Below are 26,945 nucleotides of genomic sequence, written 5' to 3' on the forward strand. Positions count from 1 at the left end.
GTCTGGTTTTGATTTCTGTCCTTTTGAGATGCTTTGTCATAATTGGTTGGAAGGAGATTCAGAAGGTTCTGCTACTTCGCCTCCATCTTGGCTCTGCTCTGATCCCTTTCATTATTTACAAATTAGTTAATATACTGAGGTATATGTGAACCCTCAGTATCCCTCAGTCAGGTAAGGCCAATGGCCTCACCTACTGGGACCATTCCATGATCATGCCTCAAAGCAGTATTGATAATAGGTAAAATAATTTATTGATAATAAAATGGGAGTATTAAGGAACAGGGTTTCCATAACTCTTAAGAAGTCTCACTAGGCTTCCCCTTCTACATTTCCCACATGGGTAATTCTTCATTTTCTTCATGCTCCCTAAGCCCTTACCTATCTCTGGCTATCCCCTAGCCCTCACTGTCTCTACTTAACTCTAATTAATCCTCCTTGTTGGTTTTACAAGATGTAACAATCTTTAAATGCCTGAGGACTGAACTCTCAATGTCTGAGCTCAAACCAGCTGGGCCAGGCCCTGAGCTTGGCCTCAGATTCTCACACCAACACTGTGTCTTTATCAGATCAGGCTAGTTGTTATAAGGATCTTCTTGATATAATCTTCTTAGTAAGGAAAGGTACTTCCCACCAGGTATAAACATTTCCCTTCAATGTTACTCTAGATTTGATCACAGCAGGAACAACAGGGTTCAACCATCTTCTCTCCAGTCAGCTCCAGGGACCAAAGGAAGCAAAAGCCCCTTCAAAAGTCCCTTCAAATCCTCTCTCTGGATTCCAGAATCTTCTTTCATCAGGTTCCTAGCATGAGGTCAAACCAACTTCTGCAAAGACATTTCTTTCATTTATATTTCAACCCATTTCTCTCTCTTTCCTTTCTACAATTTATATACAGTATTCTATTATATTCATATGCAATTATTTGTTCAGCCATTTCCCAGTTGAAGGGCATCCCCATAGTTTCCAGTTCTTTGTTATAACAAAAAGTGCTGATGTGAATATTTCTTGGTAGTTCAGGTTTAATGATTTCTTGAGATAGCTTATTTCTCTACTCTGTGTTTTCCCTGAGAAGACCAAAATTTGAATCCTGACTATTGCTTTCCCCCAAAAAAAAGGCTAGCATTCAAGCTTACAAGACATGGGACATAAGCCTGGTTTTATTTAAATGGACAAAATTCACTTTTTCACAATACTTTATCACAACAGTTTATATTTCATTCCCTACTTTTGCATGAATAAAAAATCATGTTGGAAACAGTATTTTTGAATTTGTGCGCAATCTAAAATACTCACCAGTTACCTAAACCAAGAAATCTACCCAAAATAACAAATAACCTACACTCAGCTATCTCACTCTAACACTAACCTATTTTAGGGAACTGTAACAAGGAAAAAGGAAAAGGAAAACAAAGTAAATGATGAAGAAATACAAAAGTCAAACAGAAGCAAAATCAAAACAGCAAATAACATCAAAGAAAAGATGAACATAAGTTCCATGCAAACATCAAATTTAAAATACTCTTAATAGCTAAAACAGCAAATTATACTACTATTGCAGTACCTTAACCTTAAACATAAAGGAAAAATTTTGAAAATTACAATAAACATAACATTGCATGAGTTTTACAATGTAAATCAAACCAAACATCAAACTCACTTAATTAAGTACATGTAACAATAGATATTAGTAAGGTATGTACATAATTTCCATATATACATATATTACATACATATAATATATACATGTATGCTATACACATGCATATATACACTTATGTATACTTAATATTTACACATATGGTTTACATATAAACATATGCTATAATACAATTAAAGTATAATCCTATTATATACCCTATTTATATATTTACATATTTGTTTACAATTTGATATGTGATGTCATGTTGTTTGTGCTATGTATGATGCAGTGCAAGTCAGTATCTAATTTTCTTATCTTACTTAATTTTACCTAACTAATCTCTATCTTCAAAATACTTCTCCTAAGTTTTTATACCTAAACTAAATCTAAGTATATAACTACATTTTATTAGTAAATAACATATCTATAGCTAATCATAACATTGTTAGTACCCTAACTATACATTGTTTCACTCATTTAAGCAATGATTCAATGTAACCTAACCATGTTTATGTTTTATTATGTTGTTACTTTTGCTATGTCATGTTTTGCTATTTAAATGTCAATGCTACTGTTATGTAAGAGTTATGTTACTGTTGTATGCAACATACTTACTCCTAGTCAGATCTTTCTTTCTCTTCTCACCTCTTCTTGAATAATCTTCTGCAATTCCATAGTAGTAAATATATTTGTGGTTGTATGCGAATAAATGCTACGTTATTATTTACTATAATACATTATTCAAAGTATAAAATCATTAGTTCATTTATCCTATAATCCTCTTCTTTGCAAATTTTACAAAGTCTTTTAAATTTATGAATTTTCAGTCTTTTATCAATGTCCATTAATTCCTGAATTCTCCTCTTCATCTGCATTGTCCTCTTCTATCCTCTTCCTCAGGAATGGTCATCTCCTTACTGATCTTTTTGACTGCAGACTCAATTTGACAGATGATTCTATCTTTCTGCAATCTCTTCATTTCCTTCTTCTTCAACGATTGGTACATTTTCATTATTTATAACATGTGCTAATTTTACATGTGAACAATGAAACCAGGAATCTCTACCCAAAACTTTTACTGGAGATGAAGAAACCAACACAACAGTGTAAGGACCTAACCAACTTTCCTGTGTTGCTGATGTTTTAGCAAAAATTTTTACATATACCATATCTCCTGGTTCATAATTATGAAGAGAATAATCCAAAGGACCAGTTTGAATTCATACTCCCATATCATGTGAATTCTTTTAGTCTTTTTTGTAAAGCACTTAAGTAAGAAGCAAGTTGACATTCTCCTCCTAAGAGAGATGTATAGACTGTTTTACAAGTTTTTGCTTGTAGTGGAGCATGTCCAAAGAGCATTTCATAGGATGATATATGTAAATTTGCTCTTGACCCAATATATAAGTAAAACAAAGCTATGGGAAGAATCTCTGGCCATTTGAGATGAATTTCAGCACAGAGCTTCCCCACAATAGTCTTTATTTCCTTATTCACATGCTCCACTTGCCCTGAACTTTGGGGATGATAAGGCACATGATATTTTGGTGTTATTCCGAGGTTTTCATAGACTCTTTTCAGGATGTCTTGAGTGAAATGGGATCCTTTATCGGAGTCCATTGTTAATGGTACTCCAAATCTAGGTATAATTTCCTTAATCAATACTTTCACCACAAAGCTAATTGTATTTGAATTTGATGGAAAAGTTTCAGGCCATTTGTTTAATCTATCAACAATTACCGAGCAAAACTTGTATCTTCCAGCTTTTGGCATGTTGATATAATCAATCTGCAGACTTTCAAATGGACAATATGCTAAAGGTCTACCACCTAAACCTTTATGTCTGAATGCTCCTTGATTGAATTTTTGGCAAACAGAACAGCTTAAGCAAATCTTATTTGCTACAGTACTTATTCCAGGAGCAACCTATTGTCTCTTTACAGTGACAATTGCAGCTTGAGTACCAAAATGACCTTTTGTGTGAATGACTTGACAGAAATAGGTACACAAGTCTTTTGGTAACAGTGGCTTTCCTGTATCTGTTAACCATATATCATGTTCTTTTCTTGCTTAAACTTCTCTTTCCATTTTTGTATTTTATGAGTCTACATAAGCTTATTCTAGATTATCAGATTCTGTAGTTGATAAGTTCATAATATACACTGGGGCATTTCTGTCTGCAATTTTTGCAGTTATGTCAGCTCTATGATTTCCTTTAGCAACTGAATCTCTTCTATTATGACTTCTACAATGGATTACCACTAACTGTTTAGGCTTCTGGATAGCATCCAACAACTCAGTTATTATTTCTGCATGAGCAATTGATTTTCCTGATGCAATAATAAAACCTCATTTTTTCCAGATCTTTCATGTAGCATGACAAACAGAAAATGCATAATGAAAATCTGTGTAAATGTTTGCACTTTTACCAGCTACCAGAAGAGATGCTTGCTTTAAAGTGATCAACTCTGTACTGTGAGCACTAAGTTTTCTAGGTAATGATTCATACCACAGTGTCTCAAATTCTGTGACAACTGCAGCATTTGTACATCTAATTCCGTTACACAAATATGAAGATCCAAATGTGAATAAAACCAAATCTGGATTTTTGATCGGAGTGTCTTTTAAATCCATCTTTGGCATGTCTACTAGATCTACTACTTCTAAACATTCATGTAATGGTTCACCATTCTTTGGCAAATCAAGAAGTGTAGCTGGGTTTAATACACTACACCTTTTCAACATGATGTTTTCACTACCTAAAAGTATAATTTCAGAATTAGATATTTGTTGGTCTGATTATGCTTGAGTATGAAATTTCCTCATTAGTGTTTCTATTTGATGTGAACAAAATACTGTCAATGGACATCCCCAAACTAAGTCTGATGACATCTGAACTAACACAGCTGCAGCAGCTACACCCCTTAAACAAGGAACTGTAATTGCAGCAATTGGATCTAGCTGACAACTATAGTATCCAATTGGATGATAACTGTCCTAAAGTCTGTATCAGTACACCAGATGCAATACCTTTGGTCTCATTTATAAATAATTGAAAAGGTTTAGTATAGTCTGGGATTCCAAGAGCTGGTGCAGATAAAATTGCTTCCTTAAGCTTACATAAAGCTTGCAGATGTTCAGATTTGAGTTTCAGAGGTTTTGGTTCCGTATTCCTGGTTAGATCTGTTAAACATTTAGTAATTTCACTATATACAGGTATCCATTGTCTATAAAAACCAGTTGTCCCAAGAACAGCTCTGAGTTTCTTCTTGGTCTTAGGTGCACTCAGTTTCTGGATATCAGCTATTATTTTCTTAGTGATACTTCTAGAACCCTCTGACAATACAAAACCAAGATATTCAACGAGAGGCAAAACCCACTGAAGTTTTGCTTTAGAGGTTTTATGTCCACATTTATATAATTCAATCAAAAGAATCTTGCTATCTTAGACACACTTTAGCAGATAGAGATGCTAGGAGGAGATCATCTACAAAATGTATTATTTTACTTTTCCTTGAATGATATTGTTTTAAGGTCTCTGTTCAAAATTTGAGAGAATTGGCTCGGGCTATCAAAGAAACCTTGTGGAAGATGAGTGAAAGTTCACTGGGCACTGTCTCATGTGAAAGCAAAGATCTTTTGAGAATCCTCATGAATTGGCATCAAGAAAAACACTGAACATAAATCTACTATGATGAAATATCTTGCTTGACTTGGAATGGATGAGATCATAGCAGCTGGACTTGGTATTATAGGATGAGTCTTTATTACATGATCATTTACAGCTCTCAAATCCAGTATGAATCTATAGACAATTCTGCCATCTTGATCAAGCTTTTGTTTCTTTATTGGCGGTATGGGAGTATTATAATTTGAAAAACACGGTATTATGACCCCTTGTTGAATTAGGGTCTCAATAATAGGTCTTATTCCATCTATAGCTTCTTTACTCAAAGGATATTGAGGAACACAAGGAACTGGTCCTTCCTTGGTTCTCACTATTACTGGATTTGCTGATTTCAGTAGGACTACATCTGTGGAAGACTTTGTCCATAAATCTTCTGGTATATCCTCAGGAATAGGATAGATGGAATTCAACTCATTCTCTGCACTGACTGAATCTAAGAACAACATTGGAAAGGTTTTCAGAGATTCTTCTTGGAGTTGTAATGATATATCCCCAGTGTCAGTGTATTGAATCATTGCTCACAATTTACAAAGCAAGTCCCTCCCGAGAAAGTTCATTGAACATTCTGGCATACAAAGAAATGCGTGTTCCATGGTTAATGGACCTAACTTAATCATTTTAGATTGTAGTTTTGCTAACACTCTCTGGTTTTCCAGTAGCTCCAATCACTTCCATAGGACCAACAGCTCTACAATCTTTAGGAAGGCTTTGCAAAACTGATTAACTGGTTCCAGTATCCACCAAAAGGTCATATATCTGATCCCCTATAGTTACAGAAACATAGGGCTCAGTACTATTTGGAGGTTGGAAGGTTTCAAGAATTGGTGCAAGCACAGTAACATCAGTAGAAAGCTCAGTCATTTCCTGTCCATCCAAGTCTACATCTGCTTGAATTACATGACTTTCCCAGGATTTTGCATCATCATCTTTTATATTACTCTCATTGGTCCTTAAATTCTCCATCTTAGTATCATTGTTCCCATTTACAATTTCATTATTATTATTTAGTTTATATTCTTCATTAATTTCTCTTATTCTACATTCATTAGTATTTTCTGTTAAATTTATATTACAATGTTCTTTCTCTGTACAATTATTTATACCAATTATATCCTCCTTTGATTCAATTAATTCATATGTATCACCATGTATTTTATTTTCATTAGTCCCAATTTCATTTATCCTCAACTCATTTTCGATTATATCACACTCATTTCTTGATTCACTCTCATGTGTTACAAGGGGAAACCTTCATAAGGCACTAGCATTCTTAACCTGGTCACCCTTTACAACCTGACTATATATATCCAGCATTTACCCAAGACTGCATAGTATTTAAATTGGGCACTTGTTGTCCCTAACGACAGGCATTTTGACATTGATTAGTATACCTATTTTGATTATTGTTATTAGTAATATTCCAGCTATTATTATTATAATGATTATTACTACTCCAGTTATTGTTTCTATTATACCTATTATTTAATTGTCTTCTAACCTGATTCCTAAATCTGCAGTCCCTGTAAAGATGTCCAATACGATCACACAGGAAACAACCCCTAGGGCCTGATCTTCTCTCATTTGGCTTATAATTATTATTATACCTTGGCTGTACAGATCTCAATGCAGCCACAGCTTTTATTTCTTTAATTTCACTGTCTCTGGCCTTCATTTCAGTTTCCTTCAATTTCCGTTTTAAGCCCTCAACAATAATATCTCTCTCATCATTTTTATCATCTAATTCAGTAGTCAAATATGTGGCTTTTCTCCATAAGTCCTTGAGGTCTAACTCTTCCCAGATGGGATAATTTGTTTTTAAAAAATTGTCTGATCTTTGGGACTGTATTTTTTACATATGTGTGCAATTGAGTTTTCTTCCAGTGAATCCATTCCCAATAAAGTTTCAGCTGCCTCGGCTATCCTTTCCAGGAAAACCTCAGGAGCCTCAGAGACCTTCTGTTTTATAGCCTCAAATTTTGACCATGAATTGGGCCTTTTGGTATACCTCTCCATTACTTCCAGGATTGCATCTCTTGCCTCTACTAATGTATCATAAACCCCCTCATAAGATATATCTAACTTTAAGTCCTCTGGCCAAGATTGCAATAAAGGATCTCCCTCTTTCATCAGTAGGGCAAAATCATTGAAGTCAGGATTGTACAAATCAATTGCCCTACGCATCTCTTTCATTACATTATTAGGTTTGTCATTGAAATTTTGGGTCCTCCTCTTGATGGATTCATGGTCTTCTGGGGAAAATCTAATGCATCTTTACTTTATGGACTTCATTTTGTTTTACGACTAGCATATTTCTAAGTGGGCATAAATAAAAATTCCTGCTGCTTCTTCTTTTTCTAGCCTATTTAAGTGTTTTCCTTTAGTGTTTAATCTGAAACCCAGCTACAATGGTCTGGACATGTCATCCGCATGGACCCACAGTGAATACCAAGACAGGTATTCTACGGTGAACTGTCAGCTGGACTCAGGAAACAAGGCCGACCAAAGAAAAGATTCAAGGATCAGCTAAAGTCCAACTTGAAGTGGGCTGGCATTGCACCAAAGCAACTAGAACTTGCTGCCTCTGACAGAAGCAGCTGGCGAACCCACATTAACCATGCCGCCGCCACCTTTGAAGATGAGCGACGTCGATGTCTTGCCACTGCACGTGAATGCCGACACCAGGCCACAACCGCACCTCCCATAACAAATGGCGTCCCATGCCCCATGTGCCACAAACTCTGCGCCTCAGCCTTTGGACTCCAAAGCCACATGAGGGTACACCGTAGATGAAACTGCACAAAGACAATAGTCATTCTCGATCACTGAGAGACTACTATTCATACATCATGTGCAAAGCCTTGACTCATATTCATGTTTATAACGTTTTCATTTGTATAACTATCATCTTTATGTCATCCCTTCTGAACCAGGTCACCAGATCTTTAAGATGCTTAGCACAAAGGCACGCAGAGGCACAAGACTTATAAACAATATAGCCACAGATCATAGCAAGAGGTACATGTGATAATGTCACAGAACTTCAAATCCATCAATGGTTTCAGACAATCCATTAGTAAAAACATGACAGTAACTAGGGAATGACACAAATATAAAATATGGAATATATATCAAATAATGGAAAAACATTAGTAGCATATTGCTAAACATGTCTACTGACATGCCAGCATCCATTGTAAAATTATTAGAAATAACAATATTATTACAGTGTAACTTGTACATATAACAAAGAAAACAAACAAAAATAAATTTCAAAAATTCAAAAACAGTTTTTTCTCAAGATGGCTACTGGGGGTCTGTGGTGTAGCTTTACTAACCCCCTTCAGCAAACCAACCCCTAGAATTCTGTGTAATCCCCTATGCTCCTAGCTAGCTAAATACACAGTAGAATGTTGACTTAAACTTAAAAAACAAAACAAAACAATCATACAATAAACAGCCTCTTCAACCTAGCTGGCACAGCCAAACTGTTAAGGTAGGATTTGGGGTAAGGGAAACACAAGAGGAAAACATATAAATTCTGCTTTATTGTTTGGGAAGGGTAGGAAAGAAATAAGAGTTTAGGAATATACTTATTCTTGTACTTAATTTAAAACTAACTAAACTATATTATAAATTGCAAACCTTTTCATCCTTTATCACAATATTTATAGCAGTACTTGTGCTGAATAGAAAATAAAATAGACCTCCATCTATTGATTTTATTGTAGAATATGCTGTAAGATGTTGTCCAAGCCTAATTTCTGCCAGACTGCTTTTCAGTATTCCTAGAACTGTGATGGTGAACCTATGCCATGGGTGCCAAAGATGGAACATAGAGTGTTCTCTGTGGGCATGAGGATACCTTTTCCCACCAATAGTTTGTTACTAGAAAGGTAGAGGAACTCGGGTGGAACTGCTCCCCATCCCCTCTCCACCAAGCCTGATGACATTTTTTCACTTCACCCACCCTTCACTCATTTGATATTAAAAATTAATATCCAAATACTACAAGTATTATTTTTATAAGAATGTATTAATAATAACTCAAAGAAAAGGGTAGTGATAGCCTGAGCAAAGAAGAGGATCCCAGATTGGGCGTGGGAGAGAGGGCAAGGAAGAGAGCAAGGGAAGAAGTGAGTGGAGGCAGGGTTACAAACAATTTTATCAATACAGCATAAGGATGCAACATGGGGTTGTAAGAGGATAGGGATGCTGGGTAATGTAATTCAGAGGTACAAAATTCCAGTTACACAATCTCCCTGTGATCCTTTGGGAGACTAGTCACTCCAAGGGATCATTTTAAACTAACCAACTTATAACTCTAAAGATACATATAATATTGCAATTTCTAAAGGGAAATTACAATAATTTGATGATAAATGGGAAATAGAAGAGAAAAAGAACAAAACCAATGATTGCTGTATTTACAAAAAGCCAATTTGGGGACAGTCCTCTTTTGCATAAGATTGTTCATTCAAAACAAATGAATTAAACCCCCCCATAATTCAATTCACCACATCCCAAAGTTCACTCTGAATCTTTTGGTGCAGTGTGTGGCTCCAGCAGGCATCTTCATGGTGCTTTCTTCAAACAGTTGACTTTCTGGATTCAGGGACATAGCAAGTTTTTTATCCTAAAATTACTCTCAAAAGAATTTAAACTTTGCATTATAGGATAATAATACATCCCCCCCCCCCCCCAGGAAGATATTGATAAACATAGGGATCACTTAGGGCTGCATGGATGAATTATGAGGTATATGAATCAATTGGCAAAAAAAATTAAAAACATCAAAAAATCCAAAGAGAAAAAATAACTCTTGGATGAAATATAAAATATCAAAACTTTATGTGCAAAAATTCCAAATAAAAGGAGAATAAAGCTATAATAGGTCCTTGAATCAGGGTCTGATTAAAGTAATTTAAGCAATTATGCACTTACCCAATCAGCAGCCAGGACTACAGAAAGTTTGCCACATTATGAAAGATAGAAAAGGGACTAGATTTTAGCAGCAAATGGGAAATAGCATTCCCTGGTCTGATTTTACTTTTTCTCTCAGGGATATGGGAGCCAGGATGGCAGCAAAAGTGAGGTGCTTGACAGAATGTGGGACAGGGAAGACCTGCCTCTGACATATGTCAAACAGCCACAGCCTTGAACCCCAGTGAGGAATGCCGGCTCATGGAGATGGGTGTAAGAAGTAGCTTATCCCTTCTTGGCCAAGAGCTCCCCTTTCCCCTTCCAGTCTAAGTCACTCAAAAGAAAGCAGGTGGGCAGATGAGGAGGCCTGAGGCGGGGGGGGGGGGGGAGGGGGATGGGGGAATAGAATGGCAGGATCAAGCAGCAGGAGAGAAAACACTATTCTTTTCTCAAAGGTTTAAATTTTTTTTTGAGAATTCTGTCCTGAAGTGGTAGCCAGAAATGTAAGATTAAAAATTAATATCCAAATACTCAAAGTATTATTTTAAATATGAATTCATTAATAATAATTTTTAGAAAAGGATAGTGATAGCCTGAGCAAAGAGGAGGATCCCAGACCAGGAGCATGGGAGAGAAAGCAAGGAGGAGAGTGCGGGAAGAAGAGAGCAAAGGTGGGTTTATACAGAACTTTATCAGTGCAGTGTAAGGACACAACGTGGAGACAAAAGAGGAAAGAGATGCTGGGTAATGTAGTTCAAAGGTACAAAATTCCAATTACACACCCAGCAGCCCAATGGGAGTACTTTTTCCCTCCCCTGTCTGGGGTAAGGGGGAGCAAGGAACACCCAACACTCAGTGTGTGGAGGAGCACAGCAGGTGGTCTCTGGGAGGGTGGATAGTCATGGCACTTGGTCTGGAGGATGGGGCGGGTGCAAAAAGTTTTGCCATCACTATCCTAGAAATTCATATCAGCTAAGGGATTTTTTCCTCTTTGTTACTTTTGAAACTCTTCTTCTTTGCTATGCTTTCTACTGAACTCTATTCTGTTCTTTTCTGTGTATTTAAATACACGTGTTTCAGTGGCCTTGTTTCTCAGATGGTAGATAATTGCTTTATTATAGGCCCTTTTGAGTTATGGGGTGATCATTGGTTTGATTATTTCTTTAGTCTATCAAAGTTGCTTTTCTTTATACTGTTGTTATACTTGTATAAACTGTTCTCTTGGGTCTGTTCACTTCATTCTGCATCAATTTATACTAACTTGGATTCTCAAAATTATCTCTTTAATTTTTTATGGCATAGTAATATTCCATTATACTCCCTATGCCATAACTTGGTAAACCAATCCCCAATTGATGGAGCAGCCTCTTTGATTCTCATTCATTTCTTTTTTCCCCTCTTAATTATACTTCAGAATCAAAAAGTTTGTTTACAACTATTCCCTTCTTAACTTTCCCAGATCCCCTCTTTTCCCTGTTGAGTTTGATGTTTTTCTGTACCAAACTGTGTCTTTAGCCCTCCTTTTCCATTTAAGATAAGAATGATTCATCTAATGTTTGTAACTGCTCCCTTCCCCCCAATCCTTTCCTTCATATTTGTATATTTTTCTCATGTATCCTAGTTATAAGAAATAGTATTTTCTATACTAATCTACCCTGGTTCTACCCCCTGGCCCTAGGTCCTCTGTCTTTCTTATTTAACTCCCTTGATATCCTTCAACATCAAGGTTCTGAAAGGAAACTTGTTTCTTCTCCCCCTATTAAAGTTTTAGCATTCTGCCATCACACAGCTCCTTCTAATTGCTAAAATAATTTTATCTTTCTAAGTTTCTCCTGACTCGTTTGTGTGTTTTCAGAGTTTTTATTTCTCTCTTCCTTTTTTATCATGGATACTTGGAAAATCTTTATTACATTAAAAATCCATTTTTTTTCCTCTGTAGGATTGTATCTAGCTTTGCAGAGTAAGTTATTTCTGGTTATAAATCTATACCTTTTGGAATATTGTATTATAGATGTCTCATTTATAGTTGAAGCTGTCACGTTGTGAAAGGAAATTCTTGGTTCTTTTTGTCTATTCTGAGTTTGCACTTGTGAAAGGGGAATTCTTTGTTCACTTTGCCTAGTGGGAGTTATAACTTTGGAATAACACTATCTTAAATACCCTTACTTAGTACCTCACTAGACTGAAGACAGGATTAACTTTCTTTTGTCTACTTTTGAATTAATCAACAAAAGCAATACACCCATACTTAACCCTAAAGTAAGGGAAGTCCACAAACTCTTACTCCTAGGAGGAGAGTTAACACCTTTAGAGGTGAGAAACCAGCAAGATACTTGGAAAAGCTCCACCCTTTTTTCTAACTCAAACAGCCAGAAACTTTTGAATTTTTTTAAGTGTCCACACATTCAGAAATGTATGAATCCAAAGGTGACAACTTAGAAACTTGTGAATCCTAGGAGGAGAATTGCCACCATCAGAAGATGAGAGGTGTGACAATTTTGGAAATTGTGATTGGCCCCTATGAAGAAAGGCGGGGCTAGAAAACCATCATAAAAGCCACAAAATCCTTCGGCTGGCAGTCTGGTGAAGTTGAGTCTCCGGCAGAGTGTCTCCTGGAGATTGTATTGGAGGGAACCTCATTGGAAACTACAACCTGGATTCTGACTTCAACTTGGATTCTGACCTCAATTTAGACTCTGACTCCTGGACTGCTTGGTTGGGTGAGTGAAAAGGCTGACTCCTTTCCTAGTTTCCCAAGAGATTAGCTTCCATCTTGGAGGAGGCCACATGATTCTCACTACGGGCCTTCCTGGCTGAAGACTAGTATAGGTATTTTCTCTAACCTCTTTCACATTTCTCTACTTTATTGTTTCCCCTCTATTTTGGTAAATAAACTGTGTCTAACCATTATATTTAACCTTTACAAGGTCTTATATGTTCTGACCTGTGATTCCTTGGTACTTGGACTTCTTACTGGATATTTGCATTATTTTTTCTTTGTTGTAGAAATTCTGGCTTGACCATGATGCTCTTGTACTTTTCCTTTTGGGATTTCTGTCATAAGGTGATTGATGCATTATTGCTACCTTCTCTTTGTCCTCTGGTTCTAATAGATCAGTATAGTTTTAATTTAAGATTTCTTGAAATATAATACATAGGTTTTTTTAAAAATTGTGTTTTTTGGAGAGCCCAAAGATTCTTAAATATTCTCTCCTTGAAGATGTGTTTTCTGGGTTAGTTTTAAATATGTATATGTGTGTTTGTGTATATATACGCTATTATGTATAAGCTTCATATATGTAAATGTACATGCATCTCTCCTTATATATGTAATCTAAACTTAGAATAGTGTTAAAACTTAGCCCAGAAATTAATTCTTTGAAAACTAGAATAGACTAAACAAATCAGTGGTGTGAAAAGTCAGCAAGAAATATTAAAATATAATCAAAATTTGAAAATAGAAGAAAATAAAAGCTATCTGGGCTAGGCATGTGTAATTTCACATGGCTTTTATTTTCTTGGCTAAGGTTTGCCACTTTCTGTTCTAAATGGTTTATATTCCTCATAATTCTTACTTCTGGAGCTTTTGTTTTGTTTTAGAGAAAAGCCTGACCCTCTTTTGACCTATGCCTTCCTTTTCATGTTGTGCTGTATGTTCCCTGAGGGAAGGTGGCAAGGTGCCAAGTTGGGTGTCTTCCATCTGCCAAATGGTTCTATCTGTGGCAGCACAATGCAACTTCCATTTCCTGCTGTTATAATAATCTCTCAACTGAAATGTGGAGAGCTTCCTAAAGAGGAGCCATCTTTACTTTAGCCTTAGGCTTTTCATCTCTGAATATACTAGGCCCTTGAGGGAAGAGGAAGAAGAAAGTCTGTGGAGAATGGGATTTCCTGTTCTTGTGTAAATTCAACTTCCATTTTCTTCTGCATCCTTTCTTTCTTAATCTCCAGCCTTGAGAGGGAAAAGGAATAGTGAAGGAGGGCCTTCCACCTGACTCCTATTTCATATTGTACCTGTCTCCAGCCCTTTCTCCAGTCTCTTTTGGGAAGAGGCATGGTGCTTTCCATTCAGTGATGAACATTTTCATACTTGGCCATACTCCACACATTTTAGTGACCCTAAACTTTTGTAGAACATCATACAAGGCCCATTCCTCATCCTTCTCCCCACCACCTATTTCTTTATTCCCATCCTCTTTAACCCTCTCATCCTAAAGTTCCAACTAAACACTACCCCCCACCTTTCACTGTGCCCTTTTTCCATAGGCATCTAATTTGCTTTCATTCTAAATCTTTTCTAGCTCCTTCCCTCTACTATCTATTACTGAAACCTGGCTCTCCCTTGATAGCTTCCCCGTCTATCTTTTCTAGTTCTAATTGTACCTTCTTCACTCAGTCTCCTTTAGTCACTGATCATGGAGAGGGATTTGGAATATTCCTTGTTCCCCATTGTGCCTTCTAGCTTCTCTATCTCCATAACTCAGTAACTTCTTCTTCTCTGAGATTCATACTATTTATATTTACAAACCAATAAAAATTCTGGTAGCTGTTTTCTGCTGATTTTTAGGTCATTCCTCATCCTTCCTCAATAAGGTCTAACGATGGCTCACAATTTATCTCTCCTCAACTCCTGCCTTTATGCTAAACTACTTCAACACACATATTGACTCTTCCTCAAATACCCTAGACACTCAGGACCTCAATTTACTCACTTTCCTTGACCTCCACCCACCTCAGCCATACACAGAGATAGTTATATTCTTAATCTTGCCATCACCTACAAATGTTCCATATTCAAAAATTCTGAAATCACCTTATCCAATTATAATCTATTGGCTTTTCATCCCTCTCCTTTCCCTTAATAAACCCTATTCTGTCCTCATTGTTACCTCTGAATCCTTGACCCTTCAATCCTTTCTCAGGCCATATCTCTTGTACTAACCACTCATATCCCTTGCCTCCAGCTTGACTTCTTTGTGTACCATGTCAACTCTACACTGTCCTCTTATCTTAAATCACTAGTCCTCTAATCATTGTGAGACTGCCAATTGAGGACTGCCAGGCCAAGGCCTTGGATCACTCCTACCATTTACTGTCTTCATACCTACATACATGTTGCTTTTACTGAGTTCATCACAGATTTATGTTATCCAACCTCAGCCCTAGACTGTCAAGAGAATTAAGGGGAGGCATTGGAGGCCATGATGAGGGTATGGTGAATAGGGTTTGTTAAGGGAAGAAAAAGTGATGAAAAGCCAAGGTTGAATAATCGTCTTATACTGTTCTTATCAAGTCACTGTCTTGGCAGCTTTTTCTTTTTCTTTTCCCTTTCATTCCTCCTCCAATGTCTCAGAACTCCCCCTCTTCTCACTCTCTCAACTAACAACCTTACCTCATATTTTATCGAAAGAAATGAGACCATTCACTTTGCTTCTCATTGTCCCTTCCTGGTTCTCTGTGCACTCTCCTTTTCTCCCCTGCTACTATCTCTTCCCTCACCTCTGCTTCACACAATGAGCTAGCCTTACTCCTTACCAAGGCTAAACCCTCTGTCTGCTCAAGTGATATCCTGTCACCTCCAACAGATCACTCTTTCTGTCATATCTACCATATAACACTCATGTTCAGTCTTTGTCTTCTGGCTCCTTCCCTGCTGCCTAGAAACATTTCCATGTCTCCTCCAATTTGAAAAATCTCTCTTGATCCTTTCATCCTTGCTAACTATATTCCTATATCTCTTATGTACTTTCTGGCTAAGCTCCTAGAAATGTATATCTTTAATAAGTGGCTCCATTTTCTCTTCTCTCATTTTCTTCTTAACCCCTTTCTTCTTAACCATTTCATCAAAACTGCTCTCTCTAAAGTACCAGTGATCTCTCACATGTCAAATCTATTTTCTCACTCCTCATTCTCCTTGAGCTCTCTCCAGCTTTTGACACTGTTTATGACTCTCTCCTTCTTGTTACTCTATTCTCTCTAGTCTTTTGGAGCACTATTCTCTACAGGTTTTCCTCCTACCAGAGTTTTTTCTCTATTTCCTTTGCTGGATCCTCTTCCAGATCATGCCCTTCAATTATAGGTGTTCCATAGGCTCTGTTCTAGGCGCTCTTCTCTTCTTTCTCTATATTACTTCACTTGGTGATCTCATCAACTATGAATTTAATTACTATCATTATGCTGATGATTCCCAAATCCACTTATTGTCATGCTCCTCTGACCTTTCTTTTGATGCCCAATCTTGAACCTCTAACTTCTTTTCTGATATTCTGAACTCTGTGTTCAGTAAACATATTAAAGTTAACCTGTCCAAAACCAAACTCCTTATCTTTTTTCCTAAATTCTCTTCCCTCCATAACCCCCATTAATATAAAGGACAACACTATCCTCCCAGTCCCTCAGATTCACAACCAAGTTGTCATTCTGGACAACTTCAAGGTTTCTTGATTTCACCTTTGAAATATCTCTTGAATATGCTCCCTTCTTTTTTTATGGCATTGCCACCACTCTGATACAGGCCTTCATCACTTCATACCTGGACTAATGCATTTGTCTGTTGGTGGGCCCGCCTACCTCAAATCTCTCCCCAGTCCAATCCATCTTTTGTTTAGCCACCAAATAAAGTGAAGGTCTGATTATGTCGCACCTCTGCTCAAAAAAACTCCCATTTTTCTCTCCATTGCCTCCAGGATCAAATTTGAAATCCTCTTTTTAGGATTCAAACCTTTATTACCTACTTCCCTCATAATTTTACAGTCTTCTTATTCCCTGCTTTATACTCTTCAATTTAGTGACATAAGCCTCCTTGCTGTTAATAAGATATTACATCTCTTTGCGTTAGGCATTTTCTCTGGCTCTCTGTCCCTCCTACCTAGAACATACTCTCTTCTCAAATCTTTCTTCTATCTTCCATAACTTCCTTTAAGTTTCAATTTAATTCAACTCAAGTTTAAAATTCTGTCTTTTTCCAGGAAGCCTTTCCCAGACTTTCTTAATTATATTACCTTCCCTCTTAGCTATTTCATATTCATCTTATATATAATTTGTTTATACATATTTGTTTGCTTATTGTTTCACCCCTTTGATTGTGAGTTGACTGAAGGTAGCAGTTGCCTTTTGCTTCTTTTTGTGTCCCCAGCATTTTGCATAGGGTCTGGCATATAGTAAGCACTTAATAAATGTTTATTGAATGGGAGCTCTGTGGATAGAGAGACAGCCTAGAGATGGGAGGTGCTGGGTTCAGATATGGCCTTAGATACTTCCTACTTGTGTGACCCTGGGTAAGTAGTTATTTAACCGACATTTTCTTGCTCTTATTGCTCTTCTTCTTTGGAAGGTAAGAGGTTTTTTTTTTTTTAATGTTTATTGACTGATTTAAAAAAATTTTCTTGCTTCATTTCTTCCAGGGAATCATCTAGTCCTTGTACAAAATTCCTTTTTCACTTTGAGTCATTGTGTGCAACTGTTATAGTTGCTTTCTTTTCCTTGTGTGAATTTTTATTTGTCTATGTCTTTAGTTTTTTCATATCTTCAGTCTGTAGTTTCTGAACTGAGACTTTCTTATAGGACCAAGCTCTGATTCCTGTTTTGCTTTTGGATACTATGATTAGCCATGCTTATTTTGCCCCAGACTACTTAAATTTCTTCACTGATCTCTACTTCCTTTAGCTAGATTCTCCTTTTATCTTTAAGGTTCAGAGTGCTGGGCCTATACAGCCTCTCAGTTATCTTGAAGTCCTTACATGCCTTGGCTTTCCTCCTGAGTGAATGCTTCACTGATTCATTGGTCATTGCTGTTTTCTTCTGACTTTTAAAATCTCTCTTGAGGATTCTCACCACATTAGGGCTAACCAGTCACTTCTTTTTTCTTTTTTTTTTAAACCCTTAACCTTCTATCTTAAAATCAATAGTCTGTATTGACTACAAGACAGAAGAGTGGTAAGGGCTAGGCAATGGGGGTCAAGTGACTTGCCCAGGGTCACACAGCTGGGAAGTGTCTGAGGCCAGATTTGAACCTAGGACCTCCCATCTCTAGGCCTGGCTCTCAATCCACTGAGCCACCCAGCTCCCCCCAAAACTAGCTTTCTTGATAATTTATCTATTATATCTTCTTGCATTCTTACATGGTAAACATTCAGTAAATACTTATTGATTGATAAAATAACTTTAGTCATTTGAGACAGACTGAATTTGGGCATTATATTTATGTTCAAATTTTTAAATGTCTTTTTCCTTAATATCTCAGCCATATCCCATCTCCAGATTGAATTTTTCTTTTTGTAACAAAGGAAAGAAATTAAGCAAAAAATTCTGAGAGTCTGATAGTTTATAAAAGATTCTGTTCTAGTAGACTCTCTAAAGGGAGAGGGAAGATGCATGTTTTATTATCTATTTTCTGGAATCTGTATTGGTTTTTCCATAACTCAGGATTTGGCTTCCTTTTAGAAAATTTTTCACTCATACTATTATAGTCATTGTATATATCATTCTCTTGGTTTTGTGTATTTTAGTGTGTCAGTTGGCATTTCTCTTTATCCTTTATATTTATTATTCTTTACTGAATGATGGTCTCAGGTTCATAGGTCGTCAAAGTGTTTTTTTAATCCATTACCCTTTTGATGTTAGCTACTTTGTTAACAGTTCTTTCTTAACACTAAGACTGCTACTATAAATATTTTAGCATAGATTAGACCCTGGTTTCTCTAATTTTCTTGAGTTATATGCCAAATAGTGAGATATTTAGGTAAAAAATATAGCACTTTAGTCAGTTTTCTTGCATAATTCTCAGTTGAAATCCAGACTGATAGGGCCAGCTTTAAAACACTATCAATAGTGCATCAGCAAGCCTATCATCCCACATTTTAACACGAAGTTTCCCCAACTTTTATCTTCTTGGCTATTTTGCATTATATGATATCATACCATTGCATTATTATTATTATTATTTATTTTGAGCATATTTTATGTGGTTAATAATTTGCTCTTTTGAAAACTGTTCATATGTTCTGATACTTATTTGATAACATTTTTAAAAATAATTAAAAATTTTAATCACTTTTATTTCTGACTCTAAACCAAATATATTTTTAGCTGTGCAGCATTTTAGTATATAATCATTACAATTTCATTTAAAAGAGGGGGAACTAATAAAAAAGTTATGAATTTAAAATTTCTTAAATTAGTAAATTTAAATCCATATTTTAGTTAAGATTTTGAAGCACTAAAGCCATGTCATATTTTTAAAGATTCATCTTTATTTTCAGGCCTAAATTCTTTCCATCCCTGTCTCCATTCTTCAACAATTGAGAAGATAAGAAAAATAGAATCAATTAAAATATGTATAGTTATTCAGAACAGATTTTCAAATTAGAGGGAAGAAAAAAAGAAGCTTTACTCTGTTCTCTGAGTTCATCAATTTTCTGTCTTGAGAGTGGGTAGTGTCATTTGCCTTTGGAATTCTGTTCGTCGTTGTGTTGATCAGTTACTAAACTTTTTAAGGTTTATTATGAGTTTTTTTTAAAGAACATAATAGAAATCATTTAGGGCTCAATAAACATTGAGAACCTATTGTGTGTATGAAGCCAAAGGAAAAAATTTAGATTCCTGTTCATAATATCTCTATTGTTATAATATTCTGTTTGTTGTAGTTTCTAACCAATTGCCACCTTCCTCCCCCAATTTTTCCTTGTCTCTAAATTTTCCATCCTCATATCATTTCAATAATTTGTTTTCATTATTAATTCCTTTCCTATATTTCTATAAAAGAACTTATAGAAATCATTGTTTATGTACCCTCTACTCTGGAATTAGTTTTTAGAAGATTTGATTTTAAAACATTTAAGATATAGTAAATTTGACAAATTGAATATTTTAACTAAAAATGTTTTGAAGTACAAATATCCATCCCTTCTTCATCACTGGTATTAGAGATATAGTAACCCCCTACCCTCAACCCCTTGATTTGGAAAATTTGTGTAAAATTTTTTGGCCCTCTCTTTGTATCATAGAAGATATTTGAATATTTTCTTTTTATTTTGTGAAGTGTTTACAGTACCCTAATGTAAAATTTGGGTTAAGTATTTGGTCCTAGGCTATATATATGTAGGTCAGTGTTAAATAACATTTTTAGTCTTTGTGTGTCTGTTGGCTTTTGAGTTCTTTTCACATTAACCTTTTACTTATTTCAACTTTAAAAAAGAAATTGTATATATTTATAGTATTAAAAGATAATATATGTTGATATTATTCTATACTAAGCATGTCTTTTATGCATTTCTGAGTTTCTCAACTTTTTCTGTGTTGTCTATTATAGATTGTGTGTTGTCTATAGTTTCTGATTAACCCCCCCTCCCCAATTTCCATTTGTCCTACGATATATCAGTACCTCGGTGGGGAAAGTCACCACGTGGAAGAGGTATCTACATTTTATTTTTAATCTGTATGATCTAAATTATTTGGTTTTTTGTTTAAAGCTGCATTTTTAATATTGAGAATAAAAAGGAATAAAAAATGAAATCACAAGCCTTGATTTTCTTTCTTCAACTATATTGAAACTTTTGGTAACTGTACTCTTAGCTATCAGCATGTGCTATTTGTTTTTCCTTCTTTTGAGTGACTGCACTCATCCTGCGACCACATACCAGTAACTCACTATAAAGGACAGTGAGAATGAATTAACACAATACCATTCTTAGACTTGTCTAATCTTGTAAAATAATTCTCTGTGGACAATCAGTACAAGAGGAGCTTCCCCCTTTTTTAAGTATGGTAAATCTGTGGGGATTGAGGTTTGTCATTTTTGTATAATCTTAGTTCCTTTTTTCGTTCTGTATGATCTTTTCTCTTAAAGTTTCATCTCAGGTGTTCTAGAATCAGTAAAAAAAAGTCTGACTTGGACTTTATACTTCCCTGGATGGACAGTAGCATCACATGTGCTAATATAGCTGGGTTGAAGGTTTACCTCATTCTATTTCCCCTGGTATAGGTACTTTGTACATAGTAGACAATAAATATTTGTTGATTTAACCAATGTCTAAAATAAAGGCAGGAACAAGATCAAGGTAGATGCCTTATCCAGGTCCCTGGAAGCATTTCCCTTCTAGTAGGTCAGCTAGTTCATAATTTCCGTATCTTGAAGAACTTGAACTATTTATATATATTTTGGGCTTTCCTTTTAAAGTCTTCAGAGTGATCAGTTCTTGCTTCTTAGTTGTCAGTCTTCTTTGATCACTGCCCCTCCTTGCCTACTACATTTGGGGACTTCTAGGTGAATATGTCTTTGATTTAGTAACTCAGGAGACTAAAAGGTGCTTAGTTTCCGAGAGTGCACAGGTGATATCAGAAAAGGGCCCAGTAAGCTTTCCAGGAGGGATAGGCATAGTAATATTAAGATGAATTGTATATCATGGACCTAGTGACTTAATAGCCTCTGGACTTGGCTTAGGTCTGCTTTACTGGGAGGCTAAAGACACATAAGACTTAATAGGGGGTTTAAGGGTAGTGGGAGGAGATGAGGCAGCATCTTGTGGGAGAAAGAGTGCCTGATTTGAAATGGGAGGATTTGAGTTCAAATTCTGACTCAGCTGTAAGGTCACCTGTATGACCTTGGGCAAATCATTTAATCTTGAATTTCAGCTTCCCTACAGTGAAATGAGGGGATTGGATTTGAAAATCTCCAAGGTCCTTTCTAGCTCTAAAACTATGATCCTGGGATTCCAGAGCTTTCCCTAGGGCAGACACTACCAGCTGGGAACAGGTACAAAAGGAATAACCATTCTAGAAATTCCAAAGGCCAACATGATCTTGCCACTTTGTGGCCTCCCTTGACTCTTCTCTTAGTTTACAATAATCCCTTACTCTGTCTGCTACAGTGACAGAATTACTGGTCTAGTGTGTTGTCTCGGATTAAGCATTAGCACTGTTGTTTTTTTTTTAATATATGTAGGCTGATTAAAGCTGTAGCAATAATAGAAATACCTGGCCCCTTAGCAATTTCTATCCTTAATATTTTGCCACATTGCTTTTTGTTGTGCTAACAGGTAACTGACCAAATGGAGATAAACAGAATTTAGTAGCTGAGGCTATACCTATGGACATTTCTGCCATATGTGGGTAGAGCTTGTTTGTAAAGTCATGGGGGACTCAGTTCTCAGTTCTTGGGGATTCAGAGAATGCTTTCTGAGTGTGAGGCTAGATCTCTGTCATTCTAGGAATTAAAGGATAGATCTTGGTTGAGCAGTAGAGAAAGTAGGTGAGCTGGAACCTGCTTGATATTTGGAAGAGACCATGGTAGCTTTGGTTTTGGGGATGCTGTTACTCCTTTGGCAGAGTAATATCCAGAGATTATTCAGATCCTGTCTGTCCAAAATGGTGGAAAAGGTTAAAATGAGAAGCAAGATATTTGTCCTTTGAGTTCAATTCAGCAAATATTTGTTGAACTCCTTATTCAAAGCACTACTTTAGGAATTGTGTGGTACTTACATGTGCAATCTCCCCTACTGAACTGAAGGTTTTTAGAGAGACACAGGAGGGATACAAATAGCTCTTTTTCCTTTCAAAGCACCCAGAAACAGTCCTTTATACATAAGTGTTCAGAGGAATCTTAGAATTGGAAGGTTTAAATTCATTTGGTCCATCTTCCCACTCAATGTAGGAATCCTTTCACAGAATCCCTGTGACATACACTTTTTTATCCTTTTGATTGAATACTTTTGGTGATTAGATGCTCATTACTTCAAAATACAACATTTTGTGCAGCTAGGTGGTTCAGTGGATTGAAAACCAGGCCCAGAGATGGGAGATCCAGGGTTCAAATCTGGCATCAGACACTTCCTAGCTTTGTGACCCTGGGCAAGTCACTTAACCCCCATTGCCTAGCCCTTACCAATATTTTGCCTTAGAAGCAATAAACAGGATTGATTCTCAGACAGAAGATAAAGGTTTTAAAAAAATAACAGCAACAGCGCCTAGCATTTATTTAGTGCTTTGAGAATGACAATTATAATCCTATGTGATCCTCATAGCAACTCTAGAAAATATTATTATCCCCATTTTACAGATGTGGAAAGCCAGACACCCAGATTAAATAATTTGTGCAGGGTCACTTAGTCAGTGTCTGGGAAAACTCATCTAGATTGCTAGACAGTTTCACTTGTTAAAAAAAGCTTTTCTGTATATTGAACTGAAACTTACCTTTCTGTAATATCCACAGATGATCCTAGTTCTTTTCTGTTGAGATGAAGTGTACATCTATTCTATCCTCCCTATGATAGTTCTTTTTGTTACAATGTATCACCTTAGTCTATATTCTTTTCTAGGCTTTTCTTCCATTTGTTTAATAGTTATTCATAGAACATAGCTCCCAATTCCTGGTTACCTTCTTCATCTAAATGAATGTTTGTATTTGAGTTGTAGGGGGGAAAAGAGAAAGATTGTTAGGGATCTGGAAGACAAACATAGAGAGTCTTGTTTGAGAATGCTGTTTTGGGCATCCAAACAGAATGACATACCTATGTTGGTCAAGGGGTGGTCAGCATCTTACCCTTCTGATCATTTTTTAGTTAAAAAACAAAAATGTAATAGAACAGCTATAATATGCCTTTATTTCATGTGCTTATCCAATGCCACTCCTGGCCTCCTCTCATTTCCCTACCACTGACTGGTCTTGACATCTGCCTACCGCCCCCACTTCTGGTTAGCATAGATAAGTTTGATTGGGAACAGATGGATAAGTGGGGTTTTTGCTGTTGTTAGAGCCATCATGACTGACTGCTTGATTGAGGGTAGACTGTTAAAATTTATTTAGAAATATATCTTTGGTGAATTTTACCTTTAAAAACCATCACCAGAAAAGAAATATTGCAACTGATTTCTGTGGTCTTTTATATTGTTGATGTCTATTTTTGATTGGTTTTCCACAGCTCAGGTTTTTTGTTCTTTTGTTAGTAGGAGATATTTGTAGGATCAGTAGCTTTGAAATTGCAAGGGATTTGGAGAGTTTTGGAGTTTTCCAACTCACTCATTTTACAAATAGAGTAGGATCAAGAGGAGTGAGACATAGTAAGATAGAAAAATAAAGGATTAGATAAAGGAAGTTGAGTTCTTAACATGGGAGCAAAATGGTTATACAGGGTGATGATAAGAACAATTTATAACCCCTGTGTATTGAGTTGGAGTGGGGAATAGGTCATGGAGTTGAATAGATTGAGAAATTGGGAGGATATTTGAGAGAATGTGAATATTTTTGCTGAAGTCTTCTAGAAGGAAGGAAGGAGTTGGGGTAAAGGGGAAAACTGTGAGCCAGGCTCTCAACTCATTGAGGAAAGAGGGAAAATATCCTGGTTTTCAGTAGATAACAGCCACAAGAATTTGCATGAGTTCATAAATTTAGATTGAATGAACTTCAAAGGTTGCTGCATAATCTAGCAAAGAGAGAATCTGGAAGTGGTAATGGGGAGTGAGGAGTATTCCTACTTTACCACCAGGAACAATGAATTGTGGGAGATCATAGTCAGCTAACATTTATTCAGGGTCTATTATATGTTAAATGCTGGGGATGCAAAGGGAAAAAAAATAGATTTGGTTCTCACAGTCTAATGGAAGAGACAGTATGCAAAGAAACAACTTTTTATAAACTATTCTCTCTGTCTGTCTGTCTGTCTGTCTGTCTCTCTCATTGGAAATAGTCTTAGAAGGAAGGAACTAAGTTAAGGAGAATGAGGAAAGCCTTCTTGAACAAAGTAGGGCCTTTGTTGATACTACTAAGAAATGGAGGGAAGTCAGGAATTCCAGACATGGCAATGGACAGTGAACATGCAGTTTGGAGGAGTGTCTTCTTCAGGGAATAGCAATGAGACCAGTTTTACTGGATCAGAGTACATGGAGGGGGTAAAGGGTAAAAAGAATGGAAAAGCAGAAAGAAATCAGGGTGAAAAGGGTTTTAAAAGCCAAACAGTGTGTGCTATGTTTGCTATAGGTAACTACTAGAGTTTATTTAATGAATTAGGATTTGGATCAGTAGTAGTTCAGGAGTTAGTCATATGGTCAGACTTGAGCTTTACTTTATGAAGATCTATTTGATAGCTGAATGAAGGATAGACTGGAGTGGAGAGAGACTTGAGCCAGAGACCAACCAAAAGATTGTTGGCAGTAGTTCAGGCTTGAGGTGATAAGAATCTGTATTAGGGTAGGCAGTGTCAGAGGGGAGAATGAGGAATAATCAAACAATCAACAGGTCTTGGCAACAGATTGTATAAGAAGGGGGGGGGGGGAAGAAAATGTTGAAGATAACAGGTTGCAGATTGTGAGCCTAGGTAATGAGGAAGTTGGTAGTTGAATAGTAATAGGGAAGTTTGGAAGAGGAGAGGGAGGCTTGGGGAAAGATAAGGAGTTTAATTTGGGGTGTGTTGAGTTAGAAATGTCTTTGTTATATCCATTTCAGTATGAACAGTATACTTGTGGATATGTCAGATTAGAGGTCAGAAGGGACATTAGTAGTAGTCTCTTGGTGACCGAGAATGACAATTGTCTTTGTGCATTATCATCTATTGATGTACCCTCATGTGGCTTTGGAGTCCAAAGGCTGAGGCACAGAGTTTGTGTGGCACATGGGGCATGGGACGCCAGTTGTTACGGGAGGTGCGGTTGTGGCCTGGTGTCGGCATTGACGTGCAGCAGCAAGATGTCGATGTCGTTCATCTTCAAAGGTGGTGGAGGCATGGTTAATGTGGGTTCACTAGCTGCTTCTGTCAGAGGCAGCAAGTTCTAGTTGCTTTGGTGTAATGCCAGCCCACTTCAAGTTGGATTTTAGCTGATCCTTGAATCTTTTCTTTGGTCAGCCTTGTTTCCTGAGTCCAGCTGACAGTTCACCATAGAATACCTGTCTTGGTATTCGCTGTGGGTCCATGTGGATGGCGTGTCCAGACTATCGTAGCTGGGTTCTGAGGACCATGACTTCGATGCTGGTGGAGTTGACCCTGTCGAGGACTTCCTGATTGGTGATTCGGTCCTGCCATCGGATCCTCATGATTGACCGGAGAGAGCTTTGGTGGAATCGCTCCAGCTGTTTCATGTGCTTCCGGTACAGTGTCCATGTCTCACAACCGTACAGGAGCAAGCTGAGGACCACTGTGTTATACACTTTAAGCTTCGTCGCAGTGCTTACACCTCTGTGTTGGAGGACTTTGCAGCGCAGCCGCCCGAGTGCCTGGCTGGCCTTTTGAATCCTGGCATTAATCTTGTGGTGTAGGGAACCATTGTTGGCGATGATGCTGCCCAGGTACTTGAAAGTGTTGACTTTAGAAAGCTGCGTGCCGTCGATTGTAATGCATGGCTGGTTATTTGGCCTCCTTGGTGCAGGTTGGAACAGCACCTCTGTTTTGCTGAGGCTGATAGTCAGGCCAAACAGTTTTGTTGCGGTAGAGAACCTGTCCACAATGGTTTGGAGGTGATTTTCTTGGTGGGCCATGAGAGCACAGTCATCTGCGAAGAGAGCTTCCAGGATGAGTCTCTCTGTTGTCTTTGTTTTTGCAGTCAGGCGGCGAAGGTCAAATAGTGAGCCATCCAATCGGTATTTGATGTAGACGCCCAGGTCTAGATCCATCACAGCATGTCGTAATACTTGGGTGAAGTATAGGTTGAATAGTAGCGGAGCGAGGACACAGCCTTGTTTCACGCCATTGGAGATGTTGAAGCGATCAGAAG

Source organism: Monodelphis domestica, chromosome 1, assembly GCF_027887165.1.
Source record: "Monodelphis domestica isolate mMonDom1 chromosome 1, mMonDom1.pri, whole genome shotgun sequence".
NCBI lineage: Eukaryota > Metazoa > Chordata > Mammalia > Didelphimorphia > Didelphidae > Monodelphis > Monodelphis domestica.